The sequence below is a fragment of the Chiloscyllium punctatum genome, chromosome 47, assembly GCF_047496795.1.
Source record: "Chiloscyllium punctatum isolate Juve2018m chromosome 47, sChiPun1.3, whole genome shotgun sequence".
NCBI classification, from domain to species: domain Eukaryota; kingdom Metazoa; phylum Chordata; class Chondrichthyes; order Orectolobiformes; family Hemiscylliidae; genus Chiloscyllium; species Chiloscyllium punctatum.
This window is the reverse complement of record NC_092785.1, coordinates 11,602,692-11,622,882: the sequence shown is the minus strand read 5'-3', so window position 1 is coordinate 11,622,882 and position 20,191 is coordinate 11,602,692.

The window sequence follows — 20,191 nt, the reverse complement described above, 5'->3', positions numbered from 1 at the left end:
AGAAGACCTTTGACAGGATATTGTACAGCTAAGTTTGAGATGTGCTTTCCACATTCAGTTTTGGGGAGGATTCAGCAAATGAATTTGACAGTTCGTAGAGTCATAGAGATATACAGCATGGCAACAGATATTTTTACTGCTTCTGCTGTCAATGGATGGGAATCAGAGGGCTTCCTGATCAGATCCATAGTCAGGCAGGGCTGCCCATTCTCACCTATCCTTTTTCTTGCTGATACCGAAGCACCTGAATATTTGTTGCAATGCATTCAGACATTTCTCCCTCTTTTGCCATTGCCAATCAACTGAGAACGTCTTTGTTAATGCTCCTCAGTCCAGCATTGCTCATTTATACATCAACTCTCTATTTAGATTCAGGACGCAAGTTTCTTCATTCTCCATGTTGGCAAATAATTCGAATACGTTGAGATCACTCTTCCACAATACAATAAATTTGCAAAATCATGCTTTTGAATTTTGTACGTCCTATTTGGAGAAAGCATATTTCATCGCTGCGTGTTTAGATCTATGGTCTTGTATCAATTCAAGACTGTGAGAAGTAATAAGTTAATTCTTTCAAAGTGGTATCTCTGTCCAAATACCGAACACATCATCATAAATAATAAGTTATAAAGGTGAGGTTTCAAAACTAACTTATCACTTTAAGATTAGATTAGATTACATTACAGTGTGGAAACAGGCCCTTCGGCCCAATATGTCCGCACCGACCTGCCGAAGTGTAACCCACCCATACATTTACCCCTTACCTAACACTACAGGAAATTTAGCATCGCCAATTCACCTAACCTGCACATCTTTGGACTGTGGGAGGAAACCGGAGCACCCAGAGGAAACCCACGCAGACACGTGGAGAACGTGCAAACTCCATACAGTAGTTCCCTAAGGCGGGAATTGAACCCGGGTCTCTGGCGCTGTGAGGCAGCAGTGCTAACTACTGTGCCACCGTGCCGCCCACACATATTTTATGAGTATCTGGCGAGAAAAGTAACATTCAATTAAAAGCAAACCACGATTCCAATGTATTCAGATCGCACCAGCCACAGAACCCTCACCAATAAATGAAATGTCCGACGATCTTCCCCTTGGAACCAATATTTCCAGCCACACCTGCAATAATCAAATGAGCACTTGAAGTAACCCAAGGATCAGCTGTTCAATTCCTTGCCTGATTTGCTCAATTCCGCTTTCAGAAACCCCAAGCTTTTCCTTCTGGTAATATTTGTGATGAGGTCAGCCAACTGGACTTCATCGGATGTGAGTTCCCTGATTGTGCCTATTAATGTATCTTAATCAGTGAGCCCTTGCTGACATAATAAAGGATGAATGTCATGGATATGGAGATGTTGAATGCCTAAGGCAGTGAGAGACTGCTGTCACAGGCTGTGCTTTTGCAAATGAGGAATGATTAATGTTGGATTCTGACCTCTGATGGGCTATTTCACCCCCTAACATTGTTGATGCCAATGTTGAGCAGGACCTGAGGCTCTTCATTTTCTACACTTTCCCGCTTCAATTCTGTTGAGTTTGTTAAGACCTACAATGTGTCGTCTCTGGTAACCAGCTATTTTTCTTTCATGCTCCAGCTGCTATTAAACAGGGAAGCCACAACCCAGTGTTGAGGAGAACATTTCTCTGAGAAACTCTCAACCGGAATTAATTTCCAAATGTCAATGTCAAGTTAATAACAATATGATGTAAAATAACATTTCCAAGTTGGATGGATAGAATTGGGGTGTCAATGTTAGTAAATAGCGTGCCACAAGGACTGATTAATTAACCCTGCTGCCTCACAGCGCCACGGGTGCGTCTGCGTTGGATGCACTTTGCAGGGTCAGTGTGGACTCGATGAGCCGATTATCCCGCTTCCACACTGTAGAGATTCCAATAAATGGCTCAACATGCATGTTCCCATGTTTGCTGTTGACCGATTCGGATTTTAATCATCGAATAAACCTCAGTTCTAAAAATGAACGATCACAACTCGGAGTTAACACACCGCTGTCACCTGTTTGTTCAAATTCTTAAATAAATGATTGGAACCACGTTGTCATGTCATTGTCCCCCAGAGGAATCAGCAGGTATAAATGAAAGACTTCGGAATTTTATCACCTAGGAATTTCGTACAGAGAGATTGCTTGTACAAATAGATTTTTGCAGAAAATGACCTTTTCAATTCATCAGATGTGGAAATTCATTTACACGAACATTCTGATTGCAACATTTCCTGGTAAGTGCCTTACACATCTGACATCGCCCGAGTTTTTCTGAGGATTAATGCTATTACTCAGAATGATGCATGGGTAGCAATCGCACACTCTGCAGGAATTGCCCAGGAAATTAAACTTTCCGTGGTGTAATGATTAATCTCTTGTGGCAAGCCTGCAGAAATCTCAATTCAAGCGGAGACGACGCTGAATTTCGATAGAATTAAGGAAGCAAGTCTCTTTGAAAAAATTATATACAGTGGTATTTTTATGTCGAGAATAGAAAACAAAATCGGAAGAGATTTCTTTTCTGTTTTTTGAACGAATAAGCTGTCGGTTACTCTGTTCTTCTGATGCTAACATTAAACTTCGAGGTATTCCTGTAACAACAGCAATTTGTTTCAAAACCGTTTTTTAAAAGTCTGGCAGTGGGTTGAATGGCTTTGTGCACGAGTCTACAGTGTTTTTTTTAAATTATTGTTTATCACCCAGCATGGTATCAATGGTATCTAAAGGTTTGCTGGAGAGGTCAGCAATATGAGATTCAGAATAAATCGCTTAATTTTTAACATTTTTCTCATTTGTTTCAGTCTTTTTTATTTTCTGAAACTGGATGGATTCACAAAAATTTCCTCATGAGAAGGGGATGCGAAAATTAGTCAGCTTTCGTACCTTGGAGTGAAAATTTCTGTTCATCCGAGACAGATTTATTGGGAGAAAAGATGCTCTGAAGAGATTACTTAACGCTGAGTACATTCACAATTAACTTTGTGGTTGTTCCATAAAGAAGTTCACAGCAGCTTCACTTTAAAAGTGGCAGGCACAAGTCATTTGAGCAAATGTTAGATCCAGAAACCCTGGTGTGAATATGACACGAGGGGTATTTTCTTTGGAAAGATAGAACAGTTTTATATTAAGTACTAAGCTGCTTTCTTTCGTTTCATCTACGCATTGTTTTGAGGTTAATGAGAATTATACACACTGCATAATCATTTTCTTTGAATCTGTGTGAAAAGTCGAGAGTTTGCTTTCTAATATTTTGTCATTCCTTTTGAAATAAACTTTGTTTTTGACGTGGGCGAGATATTTGCAGCATTTTGCCTTTACTATTCAGCAAGAGATCACTTTGTTAAATGAAAAGACATAAGATTTTAATCCATCAAACTGGATTTCGTTCTGGGGGTCTGGCTTGTTTTGTAATTAATCAGTTGGTATCAGAACAGAAGTGAGGGTACTAACCACATATCCTAACGCCCAATGAACTGATTAACTGACACCACACTTCAATCAGACTATGCCCCAACTATACCTCTCCAGAAACATTTTACGCTACCGATCACATACCCAGACTTAGAAGAAATTGCATATTACCTCTACCAAAATAGGAATCTCTCACACTGCAACAGAGCCAACGCAAAACAAATTCCCTCACCGCCGCAAGATTTGTAGCACGAGAACTACTTGAGACACTGGGTGGCTCACACCTATGGTTTTATGAACAGGACTTTGTCACCACCTAGCAGCGAGGACAGAATTGCACTGAGGCAGATTCGAAGAGATTTATAAAAATTTTGCCATTATGTGGAAATTACTGTAGAATTAAGGAAAGATGGACAGTGTTTGGGTCATTTTCCTTTGAACAGAGGTGAATGAGAGGTGATGTGATTGAAGTCATCAAAATAATCAGGGTCATAGACGGAGACCGATCACGCCAAACACAGGAACATTTATCAGGAGAAACAGAGTAATACAAATTTATGGAAGGATTATAGGGTACACGAGACCGACCGTTTCATTCAAAAGGTGATGGGGTGTCTTGAACTCACTGCCCAGTTTCGCTGGGAGCTTGAGGTATCAAACCACAACTCATTTCATGGGAACCTGGATCTGGACTTGAAGGATAATTGCAATACTGTGGAGTGTTAAAGTGAATTCCAGAGTGCAATGAGGACCTTCCATTTGTTCCATGAAGAAGTGTTTGTATCTCTATAGTTTTAACAATGTGTGAAGTAATTCTTGCGGAGGAATGATTTTTAACTAAGTTTAGAAATCAGGAATTAATCAATTAGATTATTACAGCAGTTGAGGCAGCATCCTTGTTTAGTTATTCTAATTATTAAAACATGTTTTTTTAAAAGCAAATGTTCTGAAAAGTTGCACTGTTTTTGACCTGCTGGGTAATGACATTATCACTTGAAATGTTAATTGCCCCTGACATAATCAGAACACAAGAGAGAGTCAGATACTAGATTTTTATTATGTTGGATCTTATTTTACATGGATTGGAGTACTGCATTTACTAATTGTTGTGGTTCTGTTCGCCGAGCTGGGAATTTGTGTTGCAGATGTTTCATCCGCTCTCGAGGTGACATCCTTAGTGCTTTGGAGCCACTGTGAAGCGCTTCTGTGATGCTTCGTCCGGCAGTTATCGTGATTTGTATCTGCCGCTTCTGGTTTTCAGGTCCAGCTGTCCACTGCAGTGGCCGGTATATTGGGTCCAGGTCGATGTGCTTATTGATTGAATCTGTGGATGAGGGCCATCACATGTTTTCAGCATTCAAAGCCCTTACATTTATTTCATTAAAATGGTTCACTTCCCAACCTGCCTCCCTGAAGTGCTTCTCAGAATCATTAAAAAAAAGACAGAATATTTCCTTTGGACAATTAAGTTTGTGCTATCAATGCTACACAATATCTGCGATCGTCTTGGCTTCCAGCAATATGCTCGTAGCCTCATATGTTATGAAGTTTCAATTATTCATCCAGGGAGTTTTAAAAGTTTGTGAGGTTTCCTGATACCACGACCCTCCCAGGAACCTAATTAACAGACCCCCACCATGCTTTGGTTGAACACATTCCTCACATTTACTCTAAACCCCATCCCTTTCATCTAACAAATTAGGCCACGATGGCAATTTCTAATTTGCGATTAGAGTTGTGCTGGAAAAGCACAGCAGTTCAGGCAGCATCCGAAGAGGTGTAAACTCGACGTTTCGGGCAAAAGCCCTTCATCAGGTTTTTACCTAATTTCTGATTTCCATTTTATCGACTCCTTTAGTCAATTTCCGGGTGATTTTGGTTCTCGCACGTGAAAAATGCGGCCTCTCCAACTGCACATGACGCTGCCTGTTGGCTGTGACAACATCAGATCTACTATTCATTCTCACAAACATCATGCTGTGGCGATTCAAATACTTGGACTTCCCAAAATGTTTCCTGAACTGTGTGCAGTGCTGTCGCTGTCCCGGCTCGTACAGCGGCAGATTGTTTTGTTTGGTTCACTGTCCTTTTCTCCTTTGATCATTTTGTTGCCATTTGCTGCCTGAAAATGGAGAGGAAATGTTGGAGAGAGAAAGCCTTGGTCGTGACTCTGGCTGCAACTGGCATTCTGCTCTTTTCAAAGGACATTCTCTCCTGTTTTCGGTATAAACCTGGGAGGATAGTTGACGATGTTCCAATACACTGCTATATAAAGTCAAATTATTTTACTGATCCCAGGTAGCTTGGATTGAGGTGGTTTGGTTACATTTTAACCCCTTTCATCCCATTCATGTTAATTCTGTTGTTGAACACTCTGACGGTCAGGTACAATTTAGTGGCCAGTCGAATCCGCAAGAGCCTGAGGGGTTAGAGGAGGGGAAGGAGTCACAAAGATGCAGAGATGGAAAGCTGGAGGAGGTCAGTTATTTACCTCATCACCATACCAGTCAGCTTCATAATTTTGTGGTTAGCGTACGGTGCAAATATCTTACACTTCCAGATTAAAGGAGGAAATCGTTGTAGGAACAGGTTTAGAACCCAGTTTACGTTTGTTGCAGAAATGCTGAAGGATTTCGGCTGTAACACAAACACATTATTTTATGCAGTGACTCTGTTCAAGTTCAGAGAGAAGTTCAAGAATGCAGCGCAACAACTGGTCAAGGAAATTCTTCACTTAGTCATTCAGCAAAACAACTGCAGTGCTCCCAGCGCAGGAATTGCATATGTACGTCCAGGATTCCAGCAGTATAATCACATGGATCTCAGTACATCACCCAGGGATTGATGGGGACAGGGGAAGCATAATGGGTCACCAGTCATCACGGTGTAAAAACGTTGACTGCAGATGCTGGAAACCAGATTCTGGATTAGTGGTGCTGGAAGAGCACAGCAGTTCAGGAAGCACCCAAGGAGCTTCGAAATCGATGTTTCGGGCAAAGGGCCATCATCAGGAATAAAGGCAGTGAACCTGAAGCGTGGAGAGGTAAGCTAGAGGAGGGTGGGGGTGGGGAGAACGTAGCGTAGAGTACAATGGGTGAGTGGGGGAGAGGATGAAGGTCAGGGAGGAGAGGGTGGAGTGGATAGGCGGAAAAGGAGATAGACTGGTAGGACAAGTCCGGACAGGTCATGGGGACAGTGCTGAGCTGGAAGTTTAGAACCATGATGAGGTGGGGGAAGAGGAAATGAGGAAACTGTTGAAGTCCACATTGATGCCCTGGGGTTGAAGTGTTCCGAGGCGGAAGATGAGGTGTTCTTCCTTCCAGGCGTCTGGTGGTGAGGGAGCGGCGGTGAAGGAGGCCCAGGACCTCCATGTCCTCGGCAGAGTGGGAGGCGGAGTTGAAATGTTGGTCCACGGGGTGGTGTGGCTGATTGGTGCGGGTCTCCCGAAGACGTTCCCTAAAGCACTCTGCTCGGATGTGCCCAGTCTCCCCAGTGTAGAAGAGACCGCAACAGGAGCAACGGATACAATAAATGATATTAGTGGATGTGCAAGTAAAACTTTGATGGGTGTGGAAGGTTCCTTTAGGGCCTTGGATAGAGGAGAGGGAGGAGGTGTGGGCGCAGGTTTTTCAGTTCCTGCGGTGGCAGGGGAAAGTGCCAGGATGGGAGGGCGGGTTGTAGGGGGGGTTCGTGGACCTGACCAGGTAGGCACGGAGGGAACAGTCTTTTTGGAAGTCGGAAAGGAGTTGGGAGGGAAATTTATCCCTGGTGGTGGGGTCTGTTTGGAGGTGGCGGAAATGTCGGCGGATGATTTCGTTTATGTGAAGGTTGGTAGAGTGGAAGGTGGGCACCATGGGCGTTCTGTCCTTGTTACGTTTGGAGGGGTGGTGTCTGAGGGCGGAGGTGCGGGATGTAGACGAGATGCGTTGCAGGGCATCTTTAACCACGTGGGAAGGGAAATTGTGATCTCTAAAGAAGGAGGCCATCTGCTGAGTTCTGTGTTGGAACTGGTCCTCCTGGGAGCAGATCCGGTGGAGGCTGAAAAATTGGGTACATTGGATGGCATTTTGGAAGAGGTAGGGTGGGAAGAGGTGTAATCCAGGTAGCTGTGGGAGTCGGTGGCTTTGTAAAAAATGTCATTGTCAAGTCGGTCGTCATTAATGGAGATGTCGAGGTTCAGGAAGGGGAGGGAGGTGTCAGAGATGAACAGGCTTCTATCTCTGATTGACTGACAGATTGACAAATACGGGGGCACATAGTCAATTAGTAGCAGCAGGCCATTCATCTCTCCTGTCAGCGATGTGTTTGGGAATGCTCTTCAGTCTGTATGAGAGTGTTTCCCTGAAGTTGAGTGCCTTTATGTCTGTGTAGATGTCTGTGCCTGTGTGGTTGTCTACCTGTGTCTGTTTTGCACACACGCAACTGTTGTGTTTGTATCTGTGTGTATGCTGTTTGTGGAGATCCCTTCCGATGACTTTGTGGTGTGGGGGTGTATGGGTGTGTCGGTGTTACTGTCAGCATGTCACGATTGTTCTGTGATTTCATATGTGTGCGTCTCTGAGTATTGGTATATTATTGTGTGAGTGTGGAGTGCGTCTCTGCCTGACTGTGCTCATGTTTAAGCAGGTGAGTGGTTTGTTGAGCTGTCTGACAGTGTGTCAAGATCTTTCTGTGCCCACAGCCGGATCACTTTGTACCTCTCTGTACATGTGTCTCTTATTGTTTCTGAGTGTCTCTCTTTGTCTATATCTAATTGTAGTTGTGCCTCAGTAAATGCATTTGAATGTACTTGTATGTGCGTGTGTAACAGACGTTTCTGTCAGATCATACAGGTTTTTGTGTGAAGCCACAAAATTAATTTCAACATGAGCGTGAGAGTGTGGCTCCGATTGGTTTGGTGTCTGTGCCGAGATGCGTTGCTATTTCAAAGCATGATTTTTGTGTGTGTGTGACAATGTTAAAAACAAAAGACAGCACAACCTTGTAAAAAAAATCAACATCACTACTCCTCCTCCCGTACAAAAATATGAAATATCAAATATCCAATGATGGCTTCATTTTAAAATCATTTTATGTGAAACTGTCAGTGAACTACAACACATATGGATATTGCACTGGCAATAACGATGCAAATATGCACTACTATTTCTGTTTCAGTCTGTTTTACTCCATCCACTGAATGCGTCTGGTTCTTATTCAAGCCTTGACAATGCGTCAGCAATCATGTTTGCTCATTCTGGCACATACACAACTTTCAAATTGAATGCCTGTGAGAAGGAGCTCGAACCGAAACGTCTGGAATTTTTGTCGTTACATTTCTCCACAAACTTCAATGGGTCATGATCAATTTATACGATTAACTGAGACACGTTACTGGTAACATAAAGGTCTCCTTCTCCATTGTCGAATATTTCTGCTGATGTATTTTCAATCTGCTGCTGAAATACCTGATCAGTCTTTCTACCTTCTCGTTTTCTTCCTAGAAGGTCACAGTACGAACATTAAGATCACTCGCCACTTTGAATGGCTTTGTGTAATTAGTCATGGAGTGAAACCCGTCCAAACAATCAAATATCGCAACCCCATCTCGTCCCACCTGCCAGCACCGGACCCGTATCTCTCCAAACCCTGACTATTCATATACCCATGCAAATGCTTCGTGAATGTTGCAATTGTACCAGCCTGAAACACTTCCTCCGGCAGCTCATTCCATGCATGTACCACCCATTTCGTGAAACCTTGCCTCTTAGGTCTCTTTTATATCAATCCGCTCTCACCCTCAACCTATACCCTTTAGTTCTGGACTCGCTGATACCTTGGAAAAGACTTGGTCTATATATCCTATCCATGCCCCTAATGATTTATTTTAACTCTCAGTAAGGTAACCCCTCAACGTCTGACGCTCCAGGGAAAACAGCCCGAGCCTGTTCAGCTTCTCCCTACAGTTCAAAACCTCCAACCCTGGCAACATCCTTGTTAAATTTAACTGAACGCTTTCATGTTTCCGATAGGAAGGAAACCATAATTGCACACAATATTCCAACAATGGACTAACCAATGTCCTGTACAGATGCAATATGACATCTTAACTCCCGTACTCAATATTCTGAACAATAAAAGAAAGCATACCAAAAACAATGCTCCCCCACCACCCTCTGTCTTCTACTTTGAGCCGGTTCTATATTCAAATGGCTTGTTCACCATGTATTCCGTGAGATCTCACATTGCTAACGACTCTCCCATGGGGAATCTTGTCAAACGCATTACTGAAGATCTTTTAGATCACATCTTCCAATCTGCCCTCAACAATCCTCTTTGTTACATCTTGAAAAAGCTCAATCAAGATTGGGAGACATGGTTTCCGACGCACAAACCAATGCTGACTATCCCTAATCAGGCCTCTCCTTTCCAAAAGCATGAAGATCCTGTCCCTCAGGATGCCCTCCAACAACTTGCCCACCAACGACTTCAGGCTCAATGGCCTATAGTTCCCTGGCTTGTCTGACCACGCTTCTTTAATGGTGGCACAACGTTAGCCAATCTCCAGTCTTCTGGAACCTCACCTGTGACTTTTGATAATGCAAATATCTCAGCAAGAGGCCCAGCAATCACTTCACTCGTTTGCCACAGAGTTCTGGGCTTCACCTGATCAGGACCTGGTAATCTCTCCACCTTTTTGCGTTTCAAGACATCCAGCATATTCTTCTCTGTAATGTCGACACTTTGAAAGGAGGCAATATCTATTTCCCTACATTCGACATCTTCCATCCATTTTTTCACAGTAAATACTAATGCAAAATACTCGTTTATTATCTTCCCCATTTTCGACAGCTCCACGCAAAGGTCACCCTGCTGATCTTTGAGGGGACCAATTCTCACCCTAGTTACCCTTTGTACTTAACGCATTTGTATAAACTCTGTATTCTCCTTAATTCTATTTGCCACAGCTATTTCATGTCCCCTTTTTGCACTCCTGATTTCCCTCTTCAGTCGACTCCTACTGCCTTTATACTCTTCTAAGGTTTCACTCGATCAATATTGTGGATAGCTTACATATGCTTTTTACTTTTTGTGAACCAAAATCAATTTCTTTCGTCATTCAGCATTCCCTGTACCTGCCAGCCTTTCCTTTCACCCTAAAAGGAATCTATTTTCTCTGGATTCTCGTGATCTCATTCCTGAAAGCTTCCCATTTTCCACCTGTCCCTTTACCTGCGAACATCTGCCCCCAAACAACTTTTGAAAATTTTGCCTAATCCTGTCAGTACTGTCCATTCTCCATTTTAGAAATTCAACTTTTAGACCTGGTGTATCCTTTTTCATCACTATTTTAAATCTAATAGAATTGTGGTCGTTGGCCACAAAGTCCTCCCCCTCTGACACCTCAGTCACCTGCCCTGCCTTATTTCCCAAGTGTAGGTCAAGTTTTGCATCTTCAATCGTAGGTGCATCCACATACTGAATCAGAAATTTTTCTTTTACACACTTATAAATTCCTCTCCGTCTAAACCTTAACAGTATGGCCTTCCCAGTCTATGTTTAGAAAGTTAAAATTCCCTACCATAGCCACCCTATTATTCTTAAAATAGCTGACATCTTCTTCCAAGTTTGTTTCTCAATTTCCCTCTCACTAGTCTATAATACAATCGCTATAAGGTGATCATCCTTTTCTTCTCTCACAGTTCTACCCAAATAACTTCCCTGGATGTATTTCCAGGAATATCCTCCCTCAGCACAGATGTAATGCTATCCCCAATCAAAAACGCCGCTCCCCTCATCTCTTGAATCCCTTTCTATCGTTCCTCGAGCATTTTTATTCTGAAACATGAAGCTGCCAGGCCTGCCCAACCCTGAGCCATGTTTCTGTAATTGCTGTGATATCCCAGTCCGATGTTCCTAAAATGTTGCATGGCTAATACTGTGACAAGGTGAACACAACTTTCAGGCTGGCAAATGACTTCTGACGGTTGGCTGTAAATTAAAATTTCTTATATTTCTTCTGTAATTCAGTGAGTGGAGCAGATATATTCCTAACATTTGGTACGATTTTCCATATATCAGCCAATACGACAATAATAACTCCTTCATATCATTTCCGTTTTCTTTGGAAGGTAACTCAGTAATTTAACCCAATATTTGACAACTTCTTCATTGTCCAATTGAATATGTGGAATGCACAATTCAGAATTCCTCTGAACTTGTTTCTTCACTCTGTGTTATTTTCAGTATCACAGTCTCCATTGGCTTTCCTCCAATTGTAGTTTCTTATAATTCGGCGCTAAAACAATCTGCTAATTTAACAAGAGACTCAGAAAAGCTGAGCTCGTCTCGTAATCTTTTAAAGTATGAGTTACAGAGTAGTAGGCAAATTCTACTATTTACCAAAAAAAAACTTAAAGTCTTAAAGTCAATATGAATTAACTATTTACAACCCTGAGCCTCCTCTATCATAATGATTGTTTATCTACCTCCCACTCTAAAACAATGTCCTGATCGAAGAAAGCCTGTATAAAGTTTAAATCAACTTACATTTCAAAAGCAGACAGTGGATGTCCTCTCCGCCGTCAATTTTTCTCCGTTTGTAGATCTCCATTGGTTGTCTTCAGTCTTATGTAACAAAGAAGTTTCAGATTAAAAATGTGCATTTTACAGAGAATGTAGTGAGTAGCAGTGTTTCAGTTGCAGTTGGCGCTCTTTCTGACCAACGGTCCAAACTTCCTTTTTTCATACCCAAAACATCGGATCGTCTCATTGGTTCAATGATGTCAAACAAGCAAATTTTAAATTCGATTTGGTTTTCGTATCCTAAGGCATAATTCAAACTCATTGATTAAATTCAGATGTTGATCAAAAGAACTGAGATATCCAGTTTTTGGCCAATGTTACATATTTTCCATTTTCCATTACATAATGAGACTGCAAGTCAGTAACATGACAGTTGCCTGCAAACTTGCACTGTCAAAATTGTTTTCACTGTCTCTTAAAGATACAGGAATCACCTTCAACTTTTTTACTGTGGTCACATGACGCACATTATGAAAGACTCTCTGTGAAGTTCTTATCAAATAGTTCACCTCACTCATAATCCTTTCGCCTTGGTAAGGTGCACTAAAAGTTGCTTTAAAAGGTTAACCCATCACTAAAAGTAACCCTACAACTCATCGTCGACAGCAAACTTGTGAGTTTTTGATTGCTTATACGCTTATCGTTTTATTGAATGCTGTGATCATTTTAAATGCTGTCCAGCCAACTCCCCGACGCTACTTAATCATTCCTGAAAATCTGACACATAGTCCAAATTTGTGGTCTCTAAATTCTGAATTATCAACTTCTGCTACATCAATTTCAATGGTGCTCTCAATTTTTATCCACAAACTGATTCAAATTGAGTGCATTTGGTCTTGTCATTTGGTGCTTGTCAGATCACAAAAGGTGGAAATCTCAGTCTTCTCATTAGTCTTGACGATAAAACCTCAGCATTGTCTTTAATATCTGACGCCAGTTTTCGTGTTCTTTTTGCGATTCTGGATGGTATGCAGTGGATTTGAATTCTTTTATTACTAAACTGTCCACACTTCCTTGAATAATTTTGATGTCAATGTTGTCACTTGTTCTGATTTTATTTCTGCGCGTAATCCATATCTTGTGAAAAAATTGAGTAACTCCTGTTTAGTACAAGGCAGAACTCTTCGAACACTTCAAGAAGTTTGCCAGACCATAACTTTGCTCGTGGTTTTAAGCACCTTTAAAGTCAGTATTCCAGGACAGAATCAGTTCGTCAAACCACTTAGTTTTCAGTAAAATCAAATTTACTGACAAGATTCCTGAAGGAAGCGCAAAGAATGGAAAATAGATTACTAAATAACCTGTCCTCCCTGAAAACCCAACAGACTATCCGAAATTAATAATGCTGTGACAGATCCTTGCAACAATTCACATAAATATCTCTTGGCACAAAAGGGAAAGTGAAACAAAGTCTGATTGCATCAAAGTCAGAGAGAGAGAATACCAGCCAGTACCTGCTTCTGTGAGTCCAGCAGCCTTTCTATACACGACGGCTCAAAAAAACACAAACCAGACAAACAGTGATATGGGAGAATTGGCCACTCCCCTTTCATTGTGCAACTGTTGTTTTTAACTTGAACGGCTTCTGATTGAGGCAGTATCTGTTAGGTGTTATCAAACTGGTTTAAAACCTTTCACCCTCGAGTTCTTCAGAGTCGTGATGTTGTTTGTGGCCTCTCTGAAGAAAAATCAAGGACTCCATAACCTTGTTAACGGAACAGATTCGTCACACCTCCCCATTTAAAAAATAGTGAACGATCAATATCCAAAGATGCCCTCCTTTAAAACGCGTTAAAATTGTTGGTACAGCAAAACACTAATTTTCATTGCATTGAAAATAACGATACAAAAATGCACAACCATACATCGTTTCAATCTGCAGTATTCCTGCCACCAACTGCTGCCGTTTCACATTCACGTCTCGACAATTAATCAGCAATCATGTTTTCACTTTCTGCCACACGCACATTTTTCAAATTGAATTGCAATGACAACAAGCTCCATCTAAACAGACTGTTTTGTTTTGTCCTTAACTGTCTCCAAAAACCTCAATGGGTTATGATCAGTTTCGATGATTGTCTCAGATATGTTGCTGATAACATCAACACTGATATGCTGTAATTTCACCATCACGGTCAACGACTCCTTCTCAACTGTCGAATATATTTGCTGATGAAATTTGAACTTCCTCGAGAAATACCCGATAAGACTCTGTACCTTCTCATCATCTTCTTGCAAGAGCACCACACCGACACTTGCATCAATAGACAACTTGAATGACTTTGCACAATTAGATTTTGCGAGTGTCGGGGAGAAGTTAATACTTTCAGGCTGTGAAGCACTTTGTGATCGTCTGCTGTCCACGAAACCGTCTTGCCTTTCCTTCGCAATTCAGTGAGTGGAGTAGCCACACTGCGAAAATGTGAGACAGATTTTTGATAAATTTCACGCAATCCCAGGAACCATAGTACTGCTCTTTTTGTCAACGATATGGGAATGTGTCCGTGTCGAATAACATGGCACAGGAAGATAACTTGGGCTTTGGCAAATGCCCTTACCATAAGGTTTATCTACAAACATGCCTTCCGAAGTCGATCAAACAAGTCTGATAAATGTTGCGTATGTTCCTTCCATCTGTGAGTAAGAATCACCAGGTCATTAATATAAATGACACAGTTGGATAACCTGGCAACCTTATTCGTCTCTGAAATGTGCCTGGCGCGTTTATTCATAGCAAATTGCATGACTTTAAATTAATAAAATCCAGTCAGCGTAAGAAAAGCCGAACTGCCTTTGCACTTTATGACAAAGGCGCCTACCAGTATCCTTTGAGCAAGTCCAACTTAAAAATACAGGTTGCTTGACCCAACTTCTCAACACAGTCTTCCAAACGTAGAATCAGATATGCATCTGTCTTTGTAAATGCGTTTAATTTGCGATAGTCCACACATGACCATTGGGTGCCATCCGGTTTTCGCACCATTACTATGGGTTAATTCCAGTAACTGTGGCTGACATCGATATGTTATCTCAGACAATGCATCCAACCTCCGTTTGGACTTATGCCAACTTGAGAGGGTAATGCCAATAATGATGTTGTTTTACTGGAACAGCATCTCCGATTTCAACATCGTTCTCAATGAGGTCAAAGATTTCCAGCTTATTTCGACTTGGCTCCCCATGTAATATTAACAACTCTTTTAGGTCATTTCGATTTTCTTCTGAAAGTTAACTCAATAAACTTCCCCATTCTCAAATTTAATTTGAGTAATGAGAAATTCACATTCATATGAATTTGATTCTTCCCTCTCTGTTGTAATCAACAACGCATTCTCCTCGTGCTGTCCTTCCCTGCCAAAATACCTTCAAAGCAGATGCACATGGCAGACTCTGTGAGACTTCTTTCTGTCTGGAGTCCCTATCATAGTTCACCTCACTCAATTTCCTTTCAACTTGAAAAGGTCCTTCAAAACTTGCTTTTAAAGATTCAAGTAGCACTTGAAGTGACACTAATACCATATTGCCGATATTGAAATTTGATTTTTATTTATTTATTGCCTGCTTCGTGTTTCATTGCATGCTGTGATATCTTTAAATGTTATGTAGCCAAGTTCCAATCTCTCTTTAATCGTGCATTAAAATGTGACACAAAGTGAAGTATGTGGTCTCTTATTTTTGTCTTACTAATTTCTCAATCGTTTTTAACTGTCTTCTCACTTCAGACACAAAACCGAATTGAATTAGACTGAATTTGGTTGATTCATTTTGTAAGACTCTGATCTCAAACAGCACAATATTCCCTTATTCCAATCATCTGCATAATCTTGACTATGTATCCTCAACATCGTCTTTCTTTCTGATGCCACCTTTCTAGAGCTCACTGCGATTCTGAATGGGATGCAACAGATTTGAATTCTTTCATACCACTGCTTCGATGACTTCCTTGAATAATTTTGATGCAATCTTTGACCCTTGATCTGGCTGTATCTCTCTCAGTCGTCCATATCTCGTTAAACATTTCAGTATTTCCTCTATAATCCTTTTAGCTGTGATATTACAGAATGGAACATCCTATGGAATTCTAGTGGATAGAGACATTAGAGATGGCAACGACTGCTTCCAACTTTTAGTTTGATGCAGGAGACCTACACAATCAATTAACATTCTTCTAAAAGGTTACTCAAATGCAGGAAAATGTATTAAAGGTGCAGGTTTTATCACCGCTTGTGGTTTTCAAATTACTCGACAGGTATGACATGTCTGGCAAAACCCAACGACATCCTTGTACAGTCCTGGCCCGTAACATGTTTTGGATTTTATCTTGTATTTTCCTCACTCTGAAATGACTTCCAAATGGTTGTTCATGCGTCATTCGTAACACTTCCTTTCTATACCCCACTGGCATTACTATTTGATGAATTTCTGCCCATTTTCAATATGCCAGAATATTTGATTCTCAATGTTTCCTCATTAAGCCATCATTTAAGGATGATAACATTCAAGGATACATTCAGATTCCTTCTCTGTGTCTGCCGTTTTATACAATTGCTTTAAAGTTTCATCTTTCTGCTGTAACTCAATTAATTTATCTGAGTTAAAGATGTCTGCATTGTCATCTGTCTGCTCCGGATTTATCTCAACATTCTGATGAAACATGATCTCTGCTACTTCCATTCCAACTTTCTTATTGGTAATCTTTGATCTCTCCTGTTTCATCTGATGACTTTGTGACCTTGTTATCACATAGGCAGGAAAAGATCCAGGATATGTGACTTGCAATACTTAAATTGCCTGAGTCACCACTGGCGTTTTGAACATACGAGGAAGCACTCCTACCAGTAAAGGAACTATATCATTAGAAAGGACAAATTATATTCCTGGAGCTGCGAGTTTATCCACTTCTGCAACCACAAATTCTTCACTCTTCGTCTGACACTCTAACGTCATTTTACACACATTGAAATCGTTCTGCCTAAAACAGTATGTGTCAGCTGTTACCAAACTGGCACGAAACCCTTCAGTCTTCATTTTTCCAGAGCCTGTTTCGTTTATGACCTCACTGAGGAAGAAAGCAAGGACTGCATAACCTTGTTAAAGGAGTAGCTTCGTCACACTCCACAGTGAAATAAAGCTGCAGGTTATACGAGATATTTTTCATGTCTGGCAAAATTCAACGACATCCTTGTGCAATCCAGTCCTGTAAAACTGTTTCTGTATATTTGCTTGAGGTGATTTCTACCCGTAAATATCCCCTTCTGGTCGTTAACGCAGTACACCCATTTCTGTAATCCACTCTCAATACGAATTAAGGAACATGTGTCCATTTCTTATCTGCTTGGATACGTGATGTTCTCCCTCTCCTCAGAGAAGTATCATTTTTTAAGATCGTCGTACACCAGGATGCATAGAACATACAGAACCTAGAAGATTGCAGCGCAGTACAGGCCCTTCGCCCTCGATTTTGCGCCGACCTGTCATACCAATCTGAAGCTAATCTAACATACACTATTCCATGTACATCGATTTAGATTTAAATACATTTAGATGTTTCTTCCATTGGCTTTTTGATATAATTTCTCTGGGTTCTAATCATTCTGCTGTAATTCAGTTAATTTCTATGAAAAGAGGATATCTGCTTTGACATCGAACTGCTCCTGTTTTGCGTCAACCAGTTGATCAAATCAGGTCTCTGCTAATTTAATTTCAACTTTCATTTCCGTCCTCTGTCATCCCTCTTGTTTCAACTCGTGACTTTGTGACCTCGTTACCACACAGTCCGGAGAAATTCCAGGATATGTGTCCTGCATTAGCTTTGTTTCCTGAGTTTCTACTGGCTTTTCAAACACAGTTGACAGCAATCTCACCTGTGAATGAGCTATCGTATTAGTAAGGTCAAATAATATTGCTGGAGCTGACACTTTGTCCAATACTTCTACAACAACCTCTCCACTCTTAACTGGGCAATGCAACCACACTTGACATAATTGAGCACTTTTCATCTCACCGTGAATGCCTATTACTCACATATTTTCTGTAATATTTGTTCAATGATACATTTCCTTCTCTTTCATGGAGGATACGGTAACTCTTAAAATGTAAACCTCTTTACCTGCTGCACCTGGCTTAAGTGAGTTAACTTTAGTTTTGCAGGTATATCATTTAAGAAGATCTGGCATTTCCTCCTTAACCAACATCCAAACATATTGTTCATTCTGGTGCAAATTTCTAGCATCCGATGATGTTCCTCAAAATTCACTGGCTTCTCCTATTTTCCTGCATCTCGCTTCCAGTGCCTTTCGCAAACCATCAACAGTGTGATTTCATGTGACCTACTTTATTTCGGAGATAACACCAGAGCTTATTAACTTCTATTTCTCCTTCAAGGGTTTCACTTTCAGCTTCTGCTACGTAATCTGCATGGTCGTCACCGAGATCTACTTTTTCCTTTCCACGTGAGGATTTCTCTTTTCCCCAGTTTCTAATCCTCACGGTTTGAAACAGATTTTGGAAGCCAAAGTTTGATTTATGAACCAGCTCATAATTATGGTGCATTTCATCTGTTAATTTTGCCATTTTAACTCTCTGTCCTTCCACATGAGTTCTGATGACTTCAGCAAGTTAATTTATGAACTCGTCCGAAATAATCGTTTCTCTAAGAATGTCATCCATTTGTTTAATTTTTAATGATCTCATCCGCTGTTTAAAATTGCTTTGCTTGGACCTTTCAAATTCAATGCAGGTTTGACCAGGGCCCCTCCTTCGATTCCTGAATTGTTATCGGTAGGCTTCTGTCAAGAGCTCATAAGCATCGAATATGTCTTTTTTCACCGTCTCACATACACCAATGTAAAGTAAAGCACTTCGACATCTTTCCATCAAATTTAGGCAAAGCGTTCAAACAGAATTTCACCGGTTCTATAGTAACCATCTGTTGTACATCCTCACTCTCTTCCTGACTAAGCTTACCTTCAGCCTTCATCTCCCTCCATTAAGTCTGATTTCGATCTGTCAATTCCTGAAGTTCCAACTCCCGCTCTTCCTTTTTTTCTTCTCCCTCTGTCTTTCTCTCTCTTGCTCTCTCTTCTTTCTCTCTTTCTCACTCCTTTTCTTTTTGTTCTGTAATATCGATTCCTTCTTGTAGTCTTTTCTCAGTTTTTAATCGTAATTACAACAGTGTCATTATTTTTGTCCTTTCATTTTCTATTCCTGCCAAATAAAGCAACTGATTTTTAGTTGAACTGTAGTACCCTCTAAAGGGTCTGATGACATTTCCAGCAAATATAAGTGCTGAGCTATTATTCTAATGATCTCTCCTTTCCTCATGGAAGAAGATAGGTACAATTTCAAATTACTGCTAATTCCAGCAGCTTTTCTGTGTTCAACTTCTCTAAATCTCCTTAAGGCAACTTCTTCCACCCCCATAAATCATTTCTTGATTGAATAAGCCATTGTTTTCCCACACACTATTTAATCCAGGCGAAACTAACACCCACAACTCGGTGCCTTTGAGTCCAGCAAATGCAACCCTAAATCATAAACATACAACAAATCTCGGAAGGACACCCAATCTTTTACGGATCACACAAGAGCCCCTCAAAATATTTAAAGAAGGCAGACCAGATCCTAACATTGCTACTTCTGATGTTGCTGATTAAAACCGCTCAGTTATAAACAAATTAGAACTTATTCAGTGAGTCCCTCATTCTCATTCACTCGCCCTCTCAAATGTGTACACACACATGCCCTCGCACACCACATTCATTCATTCACACATACATATACTGTTACACACGTACAAGAGAGTGTTTAACGTTCCCAGCACCTGGATTACACCACTTTCAAACTCGATATAGAGTCATAGAGTCAGAGAGATCTACAACATGGAAACAGACCCTTTGATCCAAACGTCCATGACGAGCAGATATCCCAAACCTATCTCGTCCCACCTTCCAGCACCTGGACCGTATCCCTCCAAACCCTTCCTATTCATATACCCATCCAAATGCCTCTTAAATGTTGCAAATGTATCAGTCTCCACCAGATCCTCTGCCAGTTCATTCCGTACACGTACCACCATCTGCGTGAAAATGATGCCCCTTACGTCTCTTTTATATCTTTCCCCTCTCACCCTAAACCTATGCCCTCTAGCTCTGGACTCCCCGAGCCCAGGGAAAAGACTTTGCATATTCATCCTATCCACGCCC